The sequence below is a fragment of the Cydia splendana genome, unplaced genomic scaffold (genome assembly GCF_910591565.1).
Source record: "Cydia splendana unplaced genomic scaffold, ilCydSple1.2 scaffold_96_ctg1, whole genome shotgun sequence".
Taxonomy (NCBI): domain Eukaryota; kingdom Metazoa; phylum Arthropoda; class Insecta; order Lepidoptera; family Tortricidae; genus Cydia; species Cydia splendana.
In genome coordinates this window covers 225,692-251,692 of record NW_026946913.1, presented here as the reverse complement: position 1 = coordinate 251,692, position 26,001 = coordinate 225,692, and the positions used below count along the sequence as shown (strand labels likewise).

Sequence of the window (26,001 nt, the reverse complement as noted above, 5' to 3'; positions counted from 1 at the left end):
GTACCAAAAATGAAATTTTTGCCATAAACTTATTTTACATTTTCGGTGAGTACCTAATACATGTCAAGTCATTACGGTAATTAGTTTCTACGTAAGCATTTTTTGTCTTCGGTACCTACCTGCTCTGCTATTATTATTATTATTTTAAAAAGTTTAAGAGAACATGTCGACATTCGTACTTTTTTGGAAAGCTGAGGAACTCATTTCTGTATTTTGTACGCAAAGTGTCATACTTTTTTTTAAAGTAATGCCTTAAAATGTTACAAAGTTTGGGGAAAATTACAAAAACATTGTGACTTCAAATCCTTTTTTTTTGAAAATTTTGGAAAGTTTTGGCAATCTTTTTTTATTTCACGTAATCAGTAGTTTATTGGCTATTAGGTGAATGTTTTTTTACGTCCAAATTTGAGTAGTTTTTTCACAATTACCACTTTTTAGTCGAAAGGCGGGTTTTGTAAACAAAAAACTAAAAACTCATATAACTTGAAAACCAATGAGTTTTGACCCCTGGTTGACTGGACTTAAATCATTGCAAATGACCCATAGAATAACCCCTTTCAAGGAATACGGCGAAGACTAAGACTCCGCTGTCCGTTTGATCGTCCGTCCGTCTTCCGTTGTCGTCCGACAGTTGAAATTTTCATACAAATTATGTATTTAATATTATAGGACATTTATAGGACATTTTTACACAAATTGACTAAGCCCCACGGTAAGCTCAAGAAGGCTTGTGTTGTGGGTACCTACTCAGACAACGATATATATAATATATAAATACTTAAATACGTAGAAAACAACCATGACTCAGGAACAAATATCTGTATCATCATACAAATAAATGCCTTTACCAGGATTCGAACCCGGGACCATCGGCTTCATAGGCAGGGTCACTACCCACTAGGCCAGACCACACCACCATTCCGGGTATTTCTGTTGCCGTTATAACAACAAATACTAAAAACAGAATATAATAAATACTTAAGTGGGTCCCATACAACAAACGTGATTCTTTTTCCGTTTTTTGCTTAAGGCCGGCGCCCCACTTCTGCGCACGCTACATCCACGGCCCACGTTTTAATACAAACCGTGGGCAAGCCCACGAAATTTTGTATATGGTCTAAGATCCCACATATATGGTCGACCTTCACCAATACGTCTGATGGATGAAACTTATATTTTATGAAAGAAAATATGTTCCAGAACATAAATAAATAGGGTTGCCTAAAGAAATATGGTCATGGCTATTTTTAATAAATTTTTGAAAAAACATTTTTTCGTCAAATTTCACCGATTTGTCTGACGATCGAGATAAGTTTCAATGGAAAGTATACAACTTGTACAACATAAATCAACTAGGTTGCCTATCTTTTTCCGATCACTATTATGTGGTTGCCGTGTTTAAAGAGGTGATTTTATATCGATAATTGCACTCATCTGTCTGAAGCTTGAATTATACATCAAAATGATGGTAATTTTATTGCAAATAGAATGGTATAGGGTTGCCTGCAAAAATCCGGTCAAAAATAAGGGTTGCCAGGCTTTTAAATAAAATAAGAAGGAAGGACTTTTAGCGATAACTCATAAACGGCTTAACTAAGCAAGTTTGTTTTAATTTTATTTGAATGAGTTCTTTAGGCATGATTTTTTTCATATTTTTTGGACCAATGGTTCAAAAGTTAGAAGGAAAAGCCATTTTTTTTCTTTCTAAACGATTGTTTCCGAAATGATTCACTTTATCAAAAAATGTTGTTTATATACCCCTATTTATTTTGAATGGTCTATCCAACGACACCCCACACTATATGTTTGAAACGATAAAAAAATTGTCACACACATTTTGTTTCTTTCAAAGCGATTATTTCCGAAAATATTCACTTAATCAAAAAATGTTCTTCCAAAACCCCTATTAATTTTGGAAGACCTATCCAACGACACCCCACACCATAGGGTTGAAACGAAAAAAAAAATCCTCACATACATTTTGTTTCTTTCGAAGCGATTATTTCCTAAAATATTCACTTTAGCAAAAAAAAAATTTTGAAGAACCTTATTCATTTTAAAATTCATATCAAATGACATATCACAACATAGGTATCAACCGAAGAAAAATAAAAAAATGTATGTATCCATTTTTTTCGCTTCAATCCCATAGTGTGACATGTCGTTGGATAAATATGCAAACAATATAATATATATAAACAAAAAATATGAAAAAAATCATGAAAATAGTGCCTAAAAAACTCATTCAAATAAAATTAAAACAAACTTGATCAGTTAAGCCGTTTATGAGTTATCGATAAAGTCTTCCCTTCTTATTTTATTTAAAATCCTGGCAACCCTTATTTGTGACCGGATTTTCGCAGGCAACCCTATACCATTGTATTTGCAATAAAATTGCCATCATTTTGATGTATAATTCAAGCGTCAGATAGATGAGTGCAATTATCGATATAAAATCACCTCTTTAAACACGGCAACCACATAATAGTGACCGGAAAAAGATAGGCAACCTAGTTTATTTATGTTGTACAAGTTGTATACTTTCCATTGAAACTTATTTCGTTCGTCAGACAAATCGGTGAAATTTGACGAAAAAAAATTTTTTTTCAAAAGTTTATTAAAAATAGCCTTGACCATATTTCTTTAGGCAACCCTATTTACGGGTCATCCATTAATTACGTCACACGAATTTCTAGGTTTTTTTACCCCTCCCCCCCTCCTTGTCACACTTGGTCACATTTGGCAAACCCCTCCCCCCTGGTGTGACGTCACATCAACGAAATCGGCAAATATTTATTTAATATTTTATCAAAATATTTTTGACAAAAGAAATATTAGTAATTTATAACCCAAAACTGATTAAGAAATAAAATTAAACGAATAAAAACGATTATCGTTTCTAAGACTTGTTATTTAAATGTATATTGGCGTATAAAATAATTTAAATAAATTTTCGGTTACTGATGAAGTTAAAGTGACGTCACAAAGTTTGTGACTCCTCCCCCTTGTCACAACATGTCACATTTTCTTGACCCCCTCCCTCCTCCTAAACGTGTGATGTAATTAATGGATGACCCCTTATTTATGTTCTGGAACATATTTTCTTTCATATTTTCATAGTTTCATCCGTCAGACAGGTTGGTGAAGGTCGACCATATATGTGGGATCTCCTACTAATAGGAACGTGGGTCGTGTACATAGCGTGCGCAGCAGTGGGGCGGCGGCCTAATGGTACGGAACCCTTCGTGCGCGAGTATAAATATGTATAGGAATATATAATATAATCGATAAACGTTTATGGTTTGTCACGATGTGTGACATTCGTATTTAATTCTTTATATTTTTTTGCACCTGGTCCTGTCCTGCAAACTGCATCATGCATATCTACTTCAGATTCTTTTTGACTAGGCTAGGCCGATCATCATTGTTTATTGTGTATTGCATTTCCATGTTGCTACATAAAGGTGTTACAATACAATTTCGAGTACAGTGACATGAACCCTGTAAGGGCACAGCAATTCTTATTCTAAAATAACAAATTAATTCTAGGCATGTCAAACAAATTAAAATAGGTAATAACAAACATTAAAATATATAATAATATGTACATACAGTCGACGTCAAAGATATGTTTACATGTTTGCACCTTACTCCCTTGTAATAAACCGAAAAATGTAAACATATCAAAGACGTCGACTGTACATAGAAAAATTCGCCCTTGCCGCCGTGACCTAGCAGAGGACGCTGGTTCGATTTCACCCCGGGGCACTGGAGGCCTTGGTCACTTTTTCTTAAGCCGCGTCTCGATATTGCGCGGCGGCCGCGCAAGCATTGTTCGACCGCGGCAAATCTGTATTTTGGCTCGCGAGCCATTTTTGGCACCATCTTGAATTATAGCGCGGCAGCCGCGCGCGGCAAGCAATCCGACGATCGACCAGTTTGTACTCAGGAACCATGGACGTACGTCGTCGTGCAGCTGCCGCTTTAATAATTATTTATCATATTGTTCACAAGAAACCAAAACGGAAAGTTCGATGGTGGTAACAACATGGTGGTAACTAGTGGGAATAACCTCCAAGTTACAGTTTCTTTTCTTTATTTAAATCACATGCATAAACTTACAGCTAATGATGCCAAAACGCTTATACAGTAGGGACAATACATACAATCAGATTCAAACACAGTCTAGAGATTAAAACATTAAAACAAAACATAAACAATCAAATACGGTCAGGTTAAATCACAAACATTACATTAGGTACACATAAATTAAATTAAATGCAACAGAGGGTAGGATGTCAAACTTAAACTTACACACATATATACATAATATATACGAAAATTCCATTATTCATTCTTCAAATACACATTAATATAATTTAAGAATTTTCTAGTGAAGACACCGACACTATCGTAGTATACGTCAGCATCATGTTTGATGTTAAAAAAGTCATTAAAAAGTGCCAGAGCTCTAGCAGTGGGAGCGTTCTGGGCCCGACGAGTACGAATCGCACCGCGCGCGAACAGAGGCCTTCGTCTACGCACCCCACCCTCACCAGTGTCTTCCGCGATCAGTCGCGCCTGCGGTACAAACAAACCGATGCGCTCTAAGACAGTTGGATTGTCGACCTTATTATTGAGCAGTTGGTAGTAGTGCACCGCAAGTAGGAGTTTGCGCCGTAACTCGAGTGTATCTAAACCCACCATCCCTGTCACGAAAAGAGAGGGAAACAGAAAGGGATAGTACCCGTACTGCCTCTTGTAGAGAAATCTCGCAAATTTCCTTTGGATCCTCTCTAACATCAGAGTGTACTTTTTCTCACTTGGATCCCATACCGTGGACCCGAATTCCAATAGGCTACGTACGTAAGCATTGTACAAAACTTTGGGTATGAGTCTACTTTTAAACTGGGAGCTGATTCTCATTATGAAACCCAAAGTTTTAGTTGCACGCTTACAGATGGCAGTTATATGCGAACGGAAATTAAGTTCCCTGTCCATATTTATGCCTAGGTCACGTATTTCCTGCTCTCTTGCTATCTCGACGCCACTTAGATGGTAGGAAGAGTGAATCGGCGATTTGGCTCTTGTGAATGTAATGACTTTACATTTGCTTTCGTTGAAAAGCAGACGATTAGCCTTACTCCACTCAGCAACAGCGTTTATGTCTAGCTGTAATTTGTCACAGTCGCTAACATTTTCGACCTGCAAAAATATTTTAAGGTCATCGGCAAACATGAGACACCTCGCATACTCAGTGACTCTTGGTAAGTCGTTGATCATTATGAGGAACAACGTTGGGCCAAGAGTACTCCCTTGGCTCACTCCAGAACGCGTATAGAATGGTTGGGATTCGTGACCTGCAAGTCCTACATACTGTGATCGACTGCCAAGGTAATTCGCAAAAAAACGCAGAAGCTGGGGCACAAATCCTAGTTGGGCAAGCTTTTGCAATAGAATGTCGTTGTCGACTAAATCAAAAGCCTTTTTAAAGTCAAAATAGGCTGCGTCGACTTGCCTACGCGCATCGATGGCCCCCAGCACGTATTCCACAAAGGCTACGTGATTAGTCGTAGTAGATCTGCCTGTACGGAACCCATGCTGCGAGTCATCGAGCAGTCCAGCTATTTGCCGACTTATTTGGTAATCAAGTATCGACTCGAATAACTTGCCGAAAACAGGTAAAACAGCAATTGGCCTGAAACTTGTTACATCCGGACCCAAACAAGAAGCAGAACCTCCCTTGGGCACAGGTGTAACTCTTGACACTTTCCAACGTCTAGGAAAGGAGGCTTGTTTCAAAGACAGGTTAAAAATGTGTAAGAGAGGTGCCTTCAGGACTGACATGCAGTCAATGGCCAGAAATGGGGGAACGGCATCGGGGCCGGCTGCAGACCGAGGTTTTAGTCTCTTAGTTGCACGAAGCAGCTCCCACTCCTCCACCCCATCGACAGCGATTCTTCTAACTCCGCCCACCCCCTTCACGCTCTGTGCAGCATCGTCCGCGTCCAGTCGCGGTATATCTGGTTGGAAAACAGAACTGAAGTATTCCGCAAAGGCTTCAGCTGCATCTTGGCCCGTTACGAGGTTATCTTTAAAGAAGAATTCTTTACACGATAATTTCCCCTTACGCTTTTTTTTCACAAATTGCCAGAATTTAGTCGGCTCATTCATGATATTGTCTTCTATATTTTTAAGGTATAGTTGATACGATTGGTCAGTCAAGGTTTTAACATGCCCCCTGTAGTACCTGTACAGTTCTTTGAGCGTTGAAACGCGTTACTATAGTAATTTCTGTACAAAAAGTAATGATATCCCAACAAAAACATAAATGTGAAATGAGAGCCAAGTTCAATATTAAGAATATGTGTTGTTGTTGACTCGCTGACAAAAGAATTGAGATCTATATTGGTGCCAAGTTCTGTGCTGTGTAGAAAATCCTGAAATTATAAAGGATTTGTCTTGGCTAGTTTTACCAACAAACCAAATTTTAGAAAAGTAACGTACCTAGTCAAATATAATAAATAACCTATACGTAAAAACTAGCCAAGACAAATCCTTTATAATTTCAGGATCTAGACACGCGGTAGCGTGTCCAGCCAAGTTCAAAGAAAAAGGAACTGGCGACGCAGCAACCGTGTGTAATATTACACGAACCATTTCGAGCTACTTTTGACCCCTTCACAACTTGAAACCTACTTAACCTACACAAATGAAATTTGGCACATGTATTCAAGCCCCTTAGCTTGTCCAAAATACAAAATTTCATAAAAATAGCTCATACAGTTATTGATAAATCAACGTGTAAAAACCGGCATTTTTGTGACTGACTGACATATAGATCACAAACCTAACCCACTTCCAGATGACCTAGAAACTTGAAATTTGGCATCAAGGTAGACTATTAGGTGTATATAGAGGGAAAAATCTGAAAACTGGAAATTATTGATATTTCGATGGAAAAAAAATTATTAATACTTATAGACCAAAATCCTAACCCACTTCTAGATTACTTAGAAACTTGATATTTGGCATGAAGGTAGACTATTAGTTGTGTATAAAGGGAAAAATCTGAAAACAGGAAATTATTGATATTTCGATGGAAAAAAAAAATTAATACTTATAGACCAAAAACCTAACCCACTTCTAGATGACTTAGAAACTTGATATTTGGCATCAAGGTAGACTGTTAGGTGTATGTAAAGGGAAAAATCTGAAAACTGGAAATTATTGATATTTCGATGGAAAAAATAATAATTAATACTTATAGACCAAAAACCTAACCCACTTTTAGATGACTTAGAAACTTGATATTTGGCATCAAGGTAGACTGTTAGGTGTATATAAAGGGAATAATCTGAAAACTGGAAATTATTGATATTTCGATGGAAAAAATAATAATTAATACTTATAGACCAAAAACCTAACCCACTTCTAGATGACTTAGAAACTTGATATTTGGCATCAAGATAGACTATTAGGTGTATATAAAGGAAAAAATCTGAAAATTGGAAATTATTGATATTTCGATGGAAAAAAAAATTAATACTTATAGACCAAAAACCTAACCCACTTCTAGATGACTTAGAAACTTGATATTTGGTATCAAGGTAGACTATTAGGTGTATATAAAGGGAAAAATCTGAAAACTCGAAATTATTGATATTTAGATAGAAAAAAAAATTAATACTTATAGACCAAAAACCTAACCCACTTCTAGATGACTTAGAAACTTGATATTTGGCATCAAGGTACATTATTAGGCGCATACAAAAGAAAAAATCTGAAAACTGAAACTTTTTGACAACTGACCGCGCGTTAGCGAGGGTCTCCTTTTCAGCTTAGGCAAACTGCTTTCATGATGAATAGAATACTTACTATAGTAATTTCTGTACAAAAAGTAATGATATCCCAACAAAAACATAAATGTGAAATGAGAGCCAAGTTCAATATTAAGAATATGTGTTGTTGTTGACTCGCTGACAAAAGAATTGAGATCTATATTGGTGCCAAGTTCTGTGCTGTGTAGAAAATCCTGAAATTATAAAGGATTTGTCTTGGCTAGTTTTACCAACAAACCAAATTTTAGAAAAGTAACGTACCTAGTCAAATATAATAAATAACCTATACGTAAAAACTAGCCAAGACAAATCCTTTATAATTTCAGGATCTAGACACGCGGTAGCGTGTCCAGCCAAGTTCAAAGAAAAAGGAACTGGCGACGCAGCAACCGTGTGTAATATTACACGAACCATTTCGAGCTACTTTTGACCCCTTCACAACTTGAAACCTACTTAACCTACACAAATGAAATTTGGCACATGTATTCAAGCCCCTTAGCTTGTCCAAAATACAAAATTTCATAAAAATAGCTCATACAGTTATTGATAAATCAACGTGTAAAACCGGCATTTTTGTGACTGACTGACATATAGATCACAAACCTAACCCACTTCCAGATGACCTAGAAACTTGAAATTTGGCATCAAGGTAGACTATTAGGTGTATATAGAGGGAAAAATCTGAAAACTGGAAATTATTGATATTTCGATGGAAAAAAAATTATTAATACTTATAGACCAAAATCCTAACCCACTTCTAGATTACTTAGAAACTTGATATTTGGCATGAAGGTAGACTATTAGTTGTGTATAAAGGGAAAAATCTGAAAACAGGAAATTATTGATATTTCGATGGAAAAAAAAAATTAATACTTATAGACCAAAAACCTAACCCACTTCTAGATGACTTAGAAACTTGATATTTGGCATCAAGGTAGACTGTTAGGTGTATGTAAAGGGAAAAATCTGAAAACTGGAAATTATTGATATTTCGATGGAAAAAATAATAATTAATACTTATAGACCAAAAACCTAACCCACTTTTAGATGACTTAGAAACTTGATATTTGGCATCAAGGTAGACTGTTAGGTGTATATAAAGGGAATAATCTGAAAACTGGAAATTATTGATATTTCGATGGAAAAAATAATAATTAATACTTATAGACCAAAAACCTAACCCACTTCTAGATGACTTAGAAACTTGATATTTGGCATCAAGATAGACTATTAGGTGTATATAAAGGAAAAAATCTGAAAACTGGAAATTATTGATATTTCGATGGAAAAAAAATAATTAATACTTATAGACCAAAAACCTAACCCACTTCTAGATGACTTAGAAACTTGATATTTGGTATCAAGGTAGACTATTAGGTGTATATAAAGGGAAAAATCTGAAAACTCGAAATTATTGATATTTAGATAGAAAAAAAAATTAATACTTATAGACCAAAAACCTAACCCACTTCTAGATGACTTAGAAACTTGATATTTGGCATCAAGGTACATTATTAGGCGCATACAAAAGAAAAAATCTGAAAACTGAAACTTTTTGACAACTGACCGCGCGTTAGCGAGGGTCTCCTTTTCAGCTTAGGCAAACTGCTTTCATGATGAATAGAATACTTACTATAGTAATTTCTGTACAAAAAGTAATGATATCCCAACAAAAACATAAATGTGAAATGAGAGCCAAGTTCAATATTAAGAATATGTGTTGTTGTTGACTCGCTGACAAAAGAATTGAGATCTATATTGGTGCCAAGTTCTGTGCTGTGTAGAAAATCCTGAAATTATAAAGGATTTGTCTTGGCTAGTTTTACCAACAAACCAAATTTTAGAAAAGTAACGTACCTAGTCAAATATAATAAATAACCTATACGTAAAAACTAGCCAAGACAAATCCTTTATAATTTCAGGATCTAGACACGCGGTAGCGTGTCCAGCCAAGTTCAAAGAAAAAGGAACTGGCGACGCAGCAACCGTGTGTAATATTACACGAACCATTTCGAGCTACTTTTGACCCCTTCACAACTTGAAACCTACTTAACCTACACAAATGAAATTTGGCACATGTATTCAAGCCCCTTAGCTTGTCCAAAATACAAAATTTCATAAAAATAGCTCATACAGTTATTGATAAATCAACGTGTAAAAACCGGCATTTTTGTGACTGACTGACATATAGATCACAAACCTAACCCACTTCCAGATGACCTAGAAACTTGAAATTTGGCATCAAGGTAGACTATTAGGTGTATATAGAGGGAAAAATCTGAAAACTGGAAATTATTGATATTTCGATGGAAAAAAAATTATTAATACTTATAGACCAAAATCCTAACCCACTTCTAGATTACTTAGAAACTTGATATTTGGCATGAAGGTAGACTATTAGTTGTGTATAAAGGGAAAAATCTGAAAACAGGAAATTATTGATATTTCGATGGAAAAAAAAAATTAATACTTATAGACCAAAAACCTAACCCACTTCTAGATGACTTAGAAACTTGATATTTGGCATCAAGGTAGACTGTTAGGTGTATGTAAAGGGAAAAATCTGAAAACTGGAAATTATTGATATTTCGATGGAAAAAATAATAATTAATACTTATAGACCAAAAACCTAACCCACTTTTAGATGACTTAGAAACTTGATATTTGGCATCAAGGTAGACTGTTAGGTGTATATAAAGGGAATAATCTGAAAACTGGAAATTATTGATATTTCGATGGAAAAAATAATAATTAATACTTATAGACCAAAAACCTAACCCACTTCTAGATGACTTAGAAACTTGATATTTGGCATCAAGATAGACTATTAGGTGTATATAAAGGAAAAAATCTGAAAATTGGAAATTATTGATATTTCGATGGAAAAAAAAATTAATACTTATAGACCAAAAACCTAACCCACTTCTAGATGACTTAGAAACTTGATATTTGGTATCAAGGTAGACTATTAGGTGTATATAAAGGGAAAAATCTGAAAACTCGAAATTATTGATATTTAGATAGAAAAAAAAATTAATACTTATAGACCAAAAACCTAACCCACTTCTAGATGACTTAGAAACTTGATATTTGGCATCAAGGTACATTATTAGGCGCATACAAAAGAAAAAATCTGAAAACTGAAACTTTTTGACAACTGACCGCGCGTTAGCGAGGGTCTCCTTTTCAGCTTAGGCAAACTGCTTTCATGATGAATAGAATACTTACTATAGTAATTTCTGTACAAAAAGTAATGATATCCCAACAAAAACATAAATGTGAAATGAGAGCCAAGTTCAATATTAAGAATATGTGTTGTTGTTGACTCGCTGACAAAAGAATTGAGATCTATATTGGTGCCAAGTTCTGTGCTGTGTAGAAAATCCTGAAATTATAAAGGATTTGTCTTGGCTAGTTTTACCAACAAACCAAATTTTAGAAAAGTAACGTACCTAGTCAAATATAATAAATAACCTATACGTAAAAACTAGCCAAGACAAATCCTTTATAATTTCAGGATCTAGACACGCGGTAGCGTGTCCAGCCAAGTTCAAAGAAAAAGGAACTGGCGACGCAGCAACCGTGTGTAATATTACACGAACCATTTCGAGCTACTTTTGACCCCTTCACAACTTGAAACCTACTTAACCTACACAAATGAAATTTGGCACATGTATTCAAGCCCCTTAGCTTGTCCAAAATACAAAATTTCATAAAAATAGCTCATACAGTTATTGATAAATCAACGTGTAAAAACCGGCATTTTTGTGACTGACTGACATATAGATCACAAACCTAACCCACTTCCAGATGACCTAGAAACTTGAAATTTGGCATCAAGGTAGACTATTAGGTGTATATAGAGGGAAAAATCTGAAAACTGGAAATTATTGATATTTCGATGGAAAAAAAATTATTAATACTTATAGACCAAAATCCTAACCCACTTCTAGATTACTTAGAAACTTGATATTTGGCATGAAGGTAGACTATTAGTTGTGTATAAAGGGAAAAATCTGAAAACAGGAAATTATTGATATTTCGATGGAAAAAAAAAATTAATACTTATAGACCAAAAACCTAACCCACTTCTAGATGACTTAGAAACTTGATATTTGGCATCAAGGTAGACTGTTAGGTGTATGTAAAGGGAAAAATCTGAAAACTGGAAATTATTGATATTTCGATGGAAAAAATAATAATTAATACTTATAGACCAAAAACCTAACCCACTTTTAGATGACTTAGAAACTTGATATTTGGCATCAAGGTAGACTGTTAGGTGTATATAAAGGGAATAATCTGAAAACTGGAAATTATTGATATTTCGATGGAAAAAATAATAATTAATACTTATAGACCAAAAACCTAACCCACTTCTAGATGACTTAGAAACTTGATATTTGGCATCAAGATAGACTATTAGGTGTATATAAAGGAAAAAATCTGAAAACTGGAAATTATTGATATTTCGATGGAAAAAAAATAATTAATACTTATAGACCAAAAACCTAACCCACTTCTAGATGACTTAGAAACTTGATATTTGGTATCAAGGTAGACTATTAGGTGTATATAAAGGGAAAAATCTGAAAACTCGAAATTATTGATATTTAGATAGAAAAAAAAATTAATACTTATAGACCAAAAACCTAACCCACTTCTAGATGACTTAGAAACTTGATATTTGGCATCAAGGTACATTATTAGGCGCATACAAAAGAAAAAATCTGAAAACTGAAACTTTTTGACAACTGACCGCGCGTTAGCGAGGGTCTCCTTTTCAGCTTAGGCAAACTGCTTTCATGATGAATAGAATACTTACTATAGTAATTTCTGTACAAAAAGTAATGATATCCCAACAAAAACATAAATGTGAAATGAGAGCCAAGTTCAATATTAAGAATATGTGTTGTTGTTGACTCGCTGACAAAAGAATTGAGATCTATATTGGTGCCAAGTTCTGTGCTGTGTAGAAAATCCTGAAATTATAAAGGATTTGTCTTGGCTAGTTTTACCAACAAACCAAATTTTAGAAAAGTAACGTACCTAGTCAAATATAATAAATAACCTATACGTAAAAACTAGCCAAGACAAATCCTTTATAATTTCAGGATTTTCTACACAGCACAGAACTTGGCACCAATATAGATCTCAATTCTTTTGTCAGCGAGTCAACAACAACACATATTCTTAATATTGAACTTGGCTCTCATTTCACATTTATGTTTTTGTTGGGATACACCTAACAGTCTACCTTGATGCCAAATATCAAGTTACTAAGTCATCTAGAAGTGGGTTAGGTTTTTGGTCTATAAGTATTAATTATTTTTTTTCCATCGAAATATCAATAATTTCCTGTTTTCAGATTTTTTCCTTTATATACACCTAATAGTCTACCTTCATGCCAAATATCAAGTTTCTAAGTAATCTAGAAGTGGGTTAGGATTTTGGTCTATAAGTATTAATAATTTTTTTTCCATCGAAATATCAATAATTTCCAGTTTTCAGATTTTTCCCTCTATATACACCTAATAGTCTACCTTGATGCCAAATTTCAAGTTTCTAGGTCATCTGGAAGTGGGTTAGGTTTGTGATCTATATGTCAGTCAGTCACAAAAATGCCGGTTTTTACACGTTGATTTATCAATAACTGTATGAGCTATTTTTATGAAATTTTGTATTTTGGACAAGCTAAGGGGCTTGAATACATGTGCCAAATTTCATTTGTGTAGGTTAAGTAGGTTTCAAGTTGTGAAGGGGTCAAAAGTAGCTCGAAATGGTTCGTGTAATATTACACACGGTTGCTGCGTCGCCAGTTCCTTTTTCTTTGAACTTGGCTGGACACGCTACCGCGTGTCTAGATCTGCCACTGAATTTTTTTTTATTTTTTCGACATCGGCTTTTGTTTTCAGAATAATCTACTTTCTAATTATTAAGTACTTAGTTCATATAGAATTGGCACATAATTAGCTATGGTTAGAATTTTTTTCATCACGGAAAAAAAATGACAATTGCAGTTTAACACACAACAAACAACACAAACATGAAACATGTCGCGCGAGTGGCTAAAAACAAGTGAGTCTAAACCGAAAAAAAATCATTCAATGTTAGTATGTATCACAACAGTTTAAATTCGATTAATTCCAGTTTAATCACCAACCTCCAAAGTATTTATGGTGAAAATATAATTTAGCTAGCTTTATGTATTTTAAAGTTTTCGACGATGGGAATTGATAAAAGGATTGATCATGTAAATTCTTATCGATCCGGGGCGAAGGCAGCTAAGTCGCTTAAGATGCTAAAAACTAGTGTAAGGTCAAAATTCGAAGGTTAATTGCTTGTTGTTGGACGACGAGACGTATGGGAAACTCAATTTGAATCAACTACTCGGTTCGAAGTTTTATATGTATGGCCCATAGTAGAGGAAAAGTACCCGAAAAAAAAAGTTTGTGAAACTAGACAAGTTCACAATAAAACATATGATATGGCAAGGAATTTGTTGTGTTTGCAAGTTGCGGCTTTAAGACAAAAAGTTTTATTACATCGTCAACAATGAAGTCGGACTTTTATATTAAAAAGTGCTCAGAGAAATGAATTTTTCCATTTATTAGAATTCAATTATTATTTATATAACGTAGAATAAATTTAGCCAACTGCCACTAGGGCATTTCTATTTAAAGTTGTACCCCCAACTATTAGATTTTGGAATTTTTATATTTTTTCGACTCAGAATCACGAACTCTTTTGATCCCAATACAAAAAAAGTGTCCCCAAAATTTTATAGATTTTTTTGTCCTGTTTGTTACGGTCATTGAAGGTTGTATTGAAAACCGTAACCAAACGGACCAAAAATTATGGGGACACTTTTTTCTCAGTAATAATGGAAAAAGCTCGTGATTCTGAGTAGAAATAATATGAAAATGCCCACTACTCAAAAAAAGTTTTGGCATGGTATGCTAAATAATAATCAAGTTAATTACATACCCCGCGAGATGAACCCTACGTCGTCCCTAACTTCAAAAAAAATTAAACCAGACTAGTCAAATTATCCGGGATATCAATTCGTTGCGATACATATGGAAACAACACGCCAAAAATGTCGACAAAAGTGTTGTGCAGTAAAAAATTCGTAATTATTTAAATGATACATATGTAAAAGCTAAATACATTACATATTAAAATTCGTCATAACAATCTTACATTATTTGCTTTAACAAATATTTATTTTCTAGTGCCGATTCTATATGAACTATACTTTATCTAAAAAAAAAACAACCTAAAATATGGTATGCTCTTTAGTTTTTTACTTTTGGAAATATACCGGAATAACACCTTTTTTTTTCTTTCTTCTTTCTTCTAATACAAGTACTTACGCGTGAATGTTAAATTATTTATTGAGATACTGTGTCACTTTTTGTTGCACTTTGAAACACCGAAAGACATACAAAACGGGAAAGTTTCATGAACTAAACTTTTCCGATCGGACGGGCGTCAAACGCGTTGCTCGTCCACGGTAAGACTGGAGCCAGAGACCGCGCGGCGCGCCCCTGGCAGCGAATTTACAAAGCCTATACTGATAAGGTCCAGATGCGAACTGAACTGGATTAGCTTTTGTTTGGACAAAACTTGACCAAACCCTAATCCATTACAGTGCAGAAATTTACTGAAATCGTATAGACTTTATTGGCTAAATTAATATGGATATTGTTGCTACGAATGCTAGTTTGTTGCGATCTAAAACATGAATAATATTTTAGTAATGACTCCGATTGTATTGTATTAATTACCGTTCGTGCTAATTACTTAAAAATGCCAAATTTTTTTTTCATTTAAGAACTATATCAGTTGAGATTTCTTATTAGGACATGTTTAGTGTGAAATCGTAATACAATTATAAGTCGACTGTATTTTATAATACATTGGTACACATAACGAAGTAGATGATTTATTTAAGGACCAAGATTTACTACGGTGTTCTGCCTTTTCTCCGAAGTTTTATTGTCCGAATTTCACTTGCCAGACAACTTTTCGCAAATGATTTACTTTGGCAACCAACATTCGCCAAATTTTCATCATGACGACGTTTGACTTTATAGAATTATTGTTAAGTAGATTATTATTAGGTGTACAACGTTTGGAGTACATTTCTTTGGTCAAATCATTCAATTTGCTAGATATTTATTAATACGATATCGTCTAGTCATTTGACAGAGTTCACTGAATCAAGATAGGCGCGACGACGAGCGAAGCGAGGAGGAGCGTGTTAGGTGAACTGCGACCAAACAGCGAACCGACTTTTTTTTACATAGAACGACTTTTCTGGCAACAATTCATTTTCCTGGGGGTTGCAGTTCTAACCTACTAACCTAAGCCACTTTTCTGGCAACAGTTCATTTTCTCGAGGGTCGCAGTTCTAACTTAACCTAACCCAAATTGTTGGTAACAGTTCGTTTTCTTGGGCGTCGCAGTTCTAACCTAACCTAACCCACTTTTCCAGCAACATTTCGTTTTCTTGGAGGTTGCAGATCAAACTAACCTAAACTACTTTTTTGGCAATTTACATGAATACTAGGTGAAAGGTAATTTAGTAAAAAAATAATTGTTGTAATCAATATTCAGTGAACTTTAGTGTCGTACAAATAATACTCGATGAATAATATTGAGTAATGACGGCGAGACTCCGCTCGACTAGGTATTGTGAGAGCATTAATGTTTAAATATATCGCGACAAAATCTAAACCATTTGAGTAAATGAGTATTATTAACATTTAGATATCACATTCAAATGTGACTGAACTTACTAAACTCGACTAGGTTTTGGCGTGAATAATTTGAAAATATGTATGCAAAAAGCTAATCCATTTCAGTGACTACTTTTTACCGAAACGGTATAGATATTGTCAAGTAATATGCATAAACAAAAGCTCACCTATTACAATAGGAGTCGTGACTGAAATAGTATAGCTTTTGTAAATTCGCCCCCTGGCAGGGCCTCTGTCAAACGACCCTTTAACTTCCGAATTTCCCTTCACTTTGATCTAGTTAATCATGTTCATGTGACTTCAATCCACGCCGGACGGGGAGCGACGGCAATTAAATCCTACTGGTGAATACTGTATAAAACTAAAAAAAATCGACACAATTGATTTTTAAGGTTCCGGTCCCAAAGGGCAAAAACGGGACCATTACTAAGACTCCATCTGTCCGTCTCTCACCAGGCTGTATCTCATGACCCGTGACAGCTAGATAGTTGAAATTTTAACAGGTGATGTATTTCTGTCGCCGCTATAATGACAAATACTAAAAACAAAACAAAATAAATATTAAAGTGGGACTCCCATACAAATAACGTGAATTATTTGCCATTTTTTGCGTAATGGACAATGCTACGGAACTCTTCGTGCGTGAGTCCGACTCGCTCTAGTCGCTCTTGGCCGCTGTTTATTTTTAAAATTATAAGTGTTGTATGTAGGTTGGTGTGTTGGTTCGTAAGGTAGTTAAGCATAATAATATTATTATGCATGGGCCTTAGTTGCCTAAATACAAATTTAATACATATTAACTACCTATTTGATTTCAAATTATTAAGTTTAGCAGGTATTTAGGTATTTGTTATTATTCCTCACGGTGCTAGCCTTCGTCGCAATGCGACTGAAAAATAAAATGTACCTTCAAAAGATATTCAATTTCGTCCATAATTGGTACGAACCGGACTTTGAACCCGAGATTCGCTCGTCTCACCTTAATAACCAATTAGAATCAGGCCAAGCCAACTCTGAAGCGATTTTTATAGCACAGACTGTGCTACTGTTAAAATAATACTTGCACGTCTATGCTATCAGAATTTCTGCAATATTATTAGCTTGGTCTGACTCTAATAGATTGTTATATCCGCAAAGAAGCTCAAACATGTCTGTGAACTTTCCAATCTGCAATTGGAAAAACGTTGGAATTATGTATATGAAACGCTCTTTTTTTCCATTTATTTGGGACAAAAAACAGTAACACACAGGGTTCAGACACAGACATAAAGTACAAAGGATAATAAAGTGTGAGACCAACAACATCGTCCACAGATTACTAGATTACCTACTGATAAATCTACAATGTATATAGCGCAAGGTAACAATACAAATGATATATGTAAAAGTAAAATTAACAAAGCTACGATTACAAAATAGGTTTGTGTTTACAAATTCATCTTAGCAGAAGTAGTCTTACCTATACAGTTTAATGAGCGAGTAAAAACAGTTAAAACAGCGTGGCCCATCGGAGCAACTTTTAATTATGTTTTGTTTGAAGCAACTCAATCAAATTCTTTTTATCCCTCTTGTGCAAAAAAACAATGGACACATAATAAAAACATAAGAAGGTTTTGTTTTCCTGTACCATGACGCTCTAACATCAGCCCTTATTAAAAATAATAAAATTAGCACAATCGCATTACGACTAACTTCGAAATATGTAGAACAGTCCTGTTTGATATGTAAGTATATAAATTAAAGGCCCCTTTCTCATATATATCTATACTTTTTTCATTTGGGGACCTCGAGGAATCGCAGCCTTCTTGGAAAATGTGTACCATCCTGGATGTTGCGAACGCAACCTTTATTTGTATAAACCTAATGCAGTAGCTAAACGCAGCCGTCGGGCTCGGCTAGTATTTGGAAGCTTTTCTAAAGCACCAATAGGAGCGCTACACATACCTACTAAGTATGTATCGCGGCCAATTAGAGGCACCTAAATCTAAACCACCATTTTGTACTTTCTAATTAGCTAAATCACTCTTTCATCAGCCTCCATACAATTAGCACACCATTTCTACATCTAACCGTTTAGTCAAGGAACCCTTGTAAATCAGATACCTTTGGAAAATTATAATAGTTTACTTCAAATCGAAGCTTTTTATTTGAGTCGTCGACATCCTGACCTGCACGGCGGCTACTCTGGATGAATTCGCGTTTTACTCTAAATCTACGTTCTCTATGAAAATATATAGTGTAAGATCGCCAACCTCCGGGATGGAGAAGGCACTTAAAGAAGAAGAAGAAGAGTGTAAGGCAACATTAAAGCTTATTAAATGCTACATAAAAGTCCTAGAATACTTTGCGAAAAAAATACATGTTGTTATACAAAATACTTGCTGAATCCAGATTTAGCGTTTATGCCCTTCCAGTGGATATTCTCTGAATAGGAAACTTAGAGGAATATGAATTCCACTTTTGTCTACTAAAAAATATTTTATTCAGAGACCAAACCTTTATATCCGCAACGCAGGCTTCGTCAGGTAAACACAAATTTACAATCAGCTACAGGCATCGTCACAAAAAACTACAGCGAGAAAATCCGCAACCTAAATGTAAATCTAATCTAATCTTTACTATTTTTTTTTCTAATCTTTCGTCTATGATGGTGGACATTTTCCAAGATGGCTGCGATTCCTCGAGGTCCCCAAATGTCAAATAGTGTGGAAATGAAAAAGGGACCTTTAATTTATACACATACCAAATTTCAGGACTGTTCTAGAGATTTCGAAGTTAGTCCTAATCCGATTGAGCTATATGCTACGCATGTCTTATTGTAGAATAGGTACTTGTTTGCTGGTTTAATATAATAAAACACTGACCTGCCTAATTGTGTAAAAATGAATGTATTCGTCCATGACATTGTTAAGCACTGATCACCAAGGGCAAGTGTTTTGACCGAGCAATTTTTCGGGGAAGACTTGATACCTATTCGACGTCAAGACAAAGAAGCAATTTCCCCATCAATTCGTAACATTTGCATTTAAGTTTTCTTTTGGGGGCAAGTTGAAACAGTTTTAATAAAACCTCAAAAACCGGGCGTATTCCTAAAGTTCTTCAAGATAAATCATCTAAACATAACATACCTACATTTATTAGCGCCACTTGCGCCATCCCACTAACTGGGGGTTAACCGGTTAAACCTTGAGTTACCCATGGTATAATAATATACTCCGCCTGGTACTCTATTCCGAGATTCGCGTATGACCTAACTGACACGGGCCTACGTCATCATGCTGTTTACAGGTTCTCAAACTTTAAAATGTGGGAGAATTTTAACCAACGGTGAAAATTATTTTAACGGCATTAATTTTAAGTTATTCATGTAGAAACATAGTAAAATAAAACAAATCTAATGTATTAAATTAAACTTTATTTATCTATACAAGACAAACGTTTAAAAAACTAATTCACAGTTACACATTAATTACCAAGCTTACGACGTGAAAAGTTTGGAAAACACTGCGACTGCTGACACTGAGCGAGAAGGAAATAACAATTAACACGCGTTCGACAAGGATGACGGCCAGGGCATGAAGTTATCTAGATCCGAATTGTCAAATGTGACAGCGCTATCCTGTGTTGCCAGTAATGTAAACAGAATTACCCGAACGTCTGAAATTTCTTTCGTGAATCGGAAGATATTGCTAACGAATAATTAAAAATGACGTGTTATTGTAAAATTTAAGATAAAATACATTATAAATGAAAATTATAAAATTATAAAGAAATATTTTAACTTATTAACCATAGCTATAATGTACCCATGTAACATGTTATGTTGAAATAAAGTGGCAATGTTATTGTGACGTAGGCCCGTGTCACTCTGGGAATAGAAGACCATGTTTTATTAGACCATGGAGTTACCGTGGTTACCTACCAATACAATTTGACACTGGGCTTAACCAGTTAACCCCGGGTTAGTGGGTTAGTGGGATGGTGTAAGTGGCCCTCTTACCTTTAGTTAGTTGTAAGTAATTATTTGATCTGAAGTTCCCTTTTACGACGACAGTGAACGACTGTTTCTCCATATAAACGTTGTCACTATTTCCCTCTCTGGCTATTTTTAACATTAGTTTAGTAGATTACGATTAGTAATCGTCGTGTTGTTAAAAATACCAGCAATTTTGTTTTTATCAATTTCGTTTAATAAGTACCTACATATTCTATTTTTTACCTAACCCAACCTCCGCTTTAGAAAATTTCCATCAAACATGGATTAATGACAACTAACCCATGCAGGCAGATAATTCATGCCTCGCGACAATAATTACTGCCTTTTGTGTGTCCACTAACTCTACCAACTATACTGTATGAATGACTAAGGCCCACCTGCACCATTCCACTAACCCGGGGTTAACCGGTTAAACCTGGAGTTTCCATGGTTGCCAGTATAATTTCACACTGGGTTAACGGTTTAACCTGTTAACCCCGGGTTAGTGGGATGGTGCAAGCGGGCCTAAGTAATTTAAAAAGGATTTTAATTCCTTGCCATATTTTTGGGAAACATGGCATCAAGCATAGTAGTACACAACCATCAAGCACGTTTCTTAAGTAGGTTCATATAAATTACGCTATTATTTCGTAATAGCTTTTGCCCGCGACTTCGTCCGCGTGATGGATTTAAATCCGCCAGCAGTTAGTAAGTATAGTGCCTGGATAAAATCTAATGGCAATAATTTTAAGCATAATATAAATGCTTAATTGCTTACACCAGTTAACATTTTCCCATTTCCACCCTCCTTGTCACCCTCTTTAGGGATGACTACCGACATAAAAACTGCCCTTCCCCTGGAATTAAACTATCTCTATGCCAAATTTAAACTAAATCCATTCCACCGTTTAAGCATGAAGAGGTAACAGACAGACAGACAGACAGACACACATTCGCATAATATTAGTATATGGATACTTATATGTTCCGAAGCCTCTTAGATGTGCTATTGATCGCTGTAGAATGTAGATAAAGTTCTAAGTAGATAAGTTCGCTAAGGGCTCGGTTACATGTACCGAGTAGAGTGGCGAGACAGTAAAACGAAGTATGGAATTTTTACTCGGCCGAGTATCAATTTCATACTACGTTTTACTGTCTCGCCACTCTACTCGGTACGTGCGATCCTGGCATAAATCTCAAATGGAACTTGCCTAACTCGATATTCACGCTACGAATAAAATTTGAAGACAATACGAATACGTCACCTTTTACAGAATTGGAGCTTGATTCCCCAAAGGCTTCGGAGACGCAGCTCCTACTTACTGGCGTCATAAAAGGGCGCGGGAGCTTCCGTTCCTTGCGCATATGCGTGCTGTCGGGTCCTATATAGATATATAGGTAGTCAAAACACTGAGATTTATTGAATTCCGACAACTTCGGGGCATGGCTAAGTATTATCAAAGACATATGTAACTTCGTATAAGACGAATAAAGTCTAAGGAAAAAACGTGCCTCGGAATTCAAGTAAAAGTCATTCTCGAATAGATGCCGCACACACCTTTAGCCTATCCTCGGCTAGATGGCGTGACGACACCGTTTCATATTTAACAATTTTAACACATAGATATCAGTGAATGAACATGGATCAAAATGATATAAAAATAATAAAATCATTTATCCATATAAGTATATACATTTTTTGATAACTTTATACGTTTTCATTTTGAGTTTTAGTCGTGTGTCGATAGATGGCAGTAAATTTACAGTGACTACAAAATTTACAATGACAGGACCCCTCTATACTATCTATTCTTTTTGGTATTATGTACCTTTTAAGGAGATTATTTAAATGGCATAGTTTTGTTAAGTGTTGAAGCCTTACAATGATTATTGAAACGCCGGTGACCAATATATAAACTACACTAAATGCTATATTTAATTCTTAAATCTAAGTTGAAACTATGTAAGTGTTGGACGCCCAGTTGAGTTAACGCGCGTCGGGTTTGGATTCTTGCTAATCTGAAAGTACGCTGGCTGGGGCAAATGCTGATATGCTAACTTTCTAGGTTCGAGACGGTGTATAAGACTGACCTTGAAGGGCATGTCCATAGGCTAAAAAAAAAATAAGTTCAAAAACTAAAACCCGGCTACTGCAAATCGCGCTTTTAAAAGGTGTGAAACAAGATAGAATTCTTATCTGAAATTATTAAAGAGGAAATATTAAAAATGTTATCATTTTTTTTATAAAAAAATACAACGTAATATAATTTACTACATTTTTTATATATTGCTGAGGCGAGTGCGACAGAGTCCCAATAGCATTCTGAATGTGATTGCAGACAAGTTTGATTGCCCGATCATTGTATACTGGCTAGGGCAAGTTAAAAGTGTGGTAGTACATTTTGTTGATTAATTATAGTTTTAACATACCTATGTGTTCTTAGTTTTTTTTTTAGTTTTTAGTTGTAGTTTTAATTTTAATCTATCTTAGTCTAGGCACTAACATAGTTTTAATTATTTTAATTATTGTAATTTAATTTAATAACTGTATACTAATACCCTATGGAGTCATGTGCTTCGAAATAAAGATTTTATTATTATTATTAACTATGCCGATGCCGGTCACCTTTTAGATATTATTTTATTAAAAATGTAAGTACTTTATCTGAGTGTTTACTTAGCCTCTAGCACTTACCCTTTCGCTGTAATGTCATTCACAAACAAAACAGTAAATAATGTTCATAATTTCCTTATAAACTCATAAATAACTGTCTCAACTGTGATTGCATTTTGCATCTAATTTGACATTTACAATTTCAATTACTGGCGGGTACTTACATTATTCGGATAACAACCTTATCCATGGTCTAATAAAACATGGTCTTCCATTCCCAGAGTGACACGCGATTACGTCACAATAACATTGCCACTTTATTTCAACATAACATGTTACATGGGTACATTATACCTATGGTTAATAAGTTAAAATATTTCTTTATAATTTTATAATTTTCATTTATATGTATTTTAGCTTAAATTTTACAATAACACGTCATTTTTAATTACTCGTTAGCAATATCTTCCGATTCACGAAAGAAATTTCAGACTTTCGGGTAATTCTGTTTATACTACTGGCAACACAGGATAGCTCTGTGGACATTTGACAATTCGGATCTAGATAACTTCATGCCCTGACCGTCATCCTTGTCGAACGCGTGTTAATTGTTATTTCCTTCTCGCTCAGTGTCAGCAGTCGCAGTGTTTTCCAAACTTTGCACGTCGTAAGCTTGGTAATTAATGTGTAACTGTGAATTAGTTTTTTAAACGTTTGTCTTGTATAGATAAATAAAGTTTAATTTAATACATTAGATTTGTTTTATTTTACTATGTTTCTACATAAATAACTTAAAATTAATGCCGTTAAAATAATTTTCACCGTTGGTTAAAATTCTCCCACATTTCAAAGTTTGAGAACCTGTAAACAGCATGATGACGTAGGCGCGTGTCAGTTAGGTCATACGCGAATCTCGGAATGGAGTACCAGGCGGAGTATATTATTATACCATGACCTTATCTATCTTTCGAAGACATCAGCTGGAATGACTTGTCGAACGTAATGAATCAATATGTTGATACTGTTGATAGGTATTAGTAAGGTAAATTTCCTTAACAATATAGAAAAAGATGATGCGCCACTAGGATTGGAATCCTCCTCCATCCGATCGCAAGTCTAATGTTGTACCGCTGCGCTGAGCCGTCGTCGGCCTAAGCTACCTACGTAACCTATGCAAAAATAAACCCTGTTACTTGCTAAATAATATACAATTTTCTATGACCCAGTTAAATACGACTTACGATAACAATATAACAGTTTATTTAAAAGTTTTTTTTTTATACGAGTAACAGTGTATAGAAAATAACACGGGTCTCTATTGTTTCCCGTAAAGTTTTAAGTCATAATGTATTGTTTGTCCGCCGGATGGATGGATATTGTGTAAAGCGGAATTGAAAATGTAAAACCAATAAAACAAGGAAACTAAAGGAAGTATTTAATTGGAACCCGAGCTTTCCCTTTTACCGACTGAGCGAAAGCGAGCGAAGCGTCTCCGTTTCAGCTTAGGCAAATTATATGGCCTTCCATACAGCATGGTTAATGCTTCAAGTGTATTAAGGTCCTTTTTAGGGTTCCGTAGCCAAATGGCAAAAAACGGAACCCTTATGGATTCGTCATGTCTGTCCGTCTGTATGTCTGTCTGTCCGTGTATGTCACAGCCACATTTTTCGGAAACTATAATAACTATACTGTTGAAACTTGGTAAGTAGATGTATTATGTGAACCGCATTAAGATTTTCATACAAAAATACAAAAAAAAACAATACATTTTGGGGGTTCCCCATACTTAGAACTGAAACTCAATTTTTTTTTTCATCAGACCCATACATGTGGGTTGTCTATATATAGGTCTTCAAAACTGATATTGAGGTTTCTAATATCATTTTCTTCTAAACTGAATAGTTTGCGCGAGAGACACTTCCAAAGTGGTAAAATGTGTCTCCACCCCCCCCCCCCCCCCCCGTAACTTCTAAAATAACAGAATGATAAAACTAAAACATATATATGATGTAAGTACATTACCATGCATACTTCCACCGAAAATTGGTTTGAACGAGATCTAGTAGAAGTATTTTTTTTTAATAGGTACGTCATAAATCGTAAACCGCCATTTTATTATGCTACTTGTTGCTACGGAACCCTTCATGGGCGAGTGCGACTCGCACTTGGCCGCTTTTATGATATTTTATTTATCTGAAATTCTGACAGAAAGGTTCTTATAAACTGAAATAAATGTCATATACTAAGAAAAAACCTTACCTTAGAGATGGCCAGGGGGCGCCACAAGCCTTCAGTAGGAAGTGCATATACTTGGAAAATTTGACTAATGTCGCTGTGGCCCGGTGGCCGAGTGGTTCAGGCACCTGCCGCGATAGCAGAGGACGCTGGTTCGATTCCAGCCTGGGGCACTGGAGGCCTTGGTCACTTTTTCTTAGTATATGACATTTATTTCAGTTTATAATTTATATAGTAGTGTTTCTACTTGATAAAAACAAATTAAAATATTTTCTGAAAAATAATTTAATTTGTTCAAATACTTCATAGTATAGAAAGGTTCTTATTGCACATGAAGCATAATGAGGACCCTGCTCTAATGGAAAGCCACATAGGCTCTCGTTTGTAGGTACCTACCTACGCCGGTTGTCCGGGTGCTTGGCGGGTTGGATTGCTCTATCGATTCTCATGAAATTTTTGAGCAGCTATGATAATTATAATTATATTAAATAAATAAATAATATAGGTAGGACATTCTTTCTTACACAGATTGACTAAGTCCCACAGTAAGCTCAAGAAGGCTTGTGTTGT

The 26,001-nt window shown here is 35.2% G+C and overlaps 2 long non-coding RNA genes across 2 annotated transcripts in view; one reads left to right on the top strand and one right to left on the bottom strand.

Annotated features, from left to right (window-relative positions):
• The window catches only part of LOC134805973 (uncharacterized), a 300,557-nt gene that overhangs the window by 56,715 nt on the left and 217,841 nt on the right, over positions 1-26,001 (bottom strand). The gene's annotated exons all lie outside the window — the stretch shown is intronic.
• On the top strand, positions 3,738-25,193 carry LOC134805974 (uncharacterized). The gene is made up of 2 exons (XR_010146445.1): positions 3,738-3,780; positions 24,755-25,193. It is a non-coding gene; the product is annotated as an uncharacterized LOC134805974 (long non-coding RNA).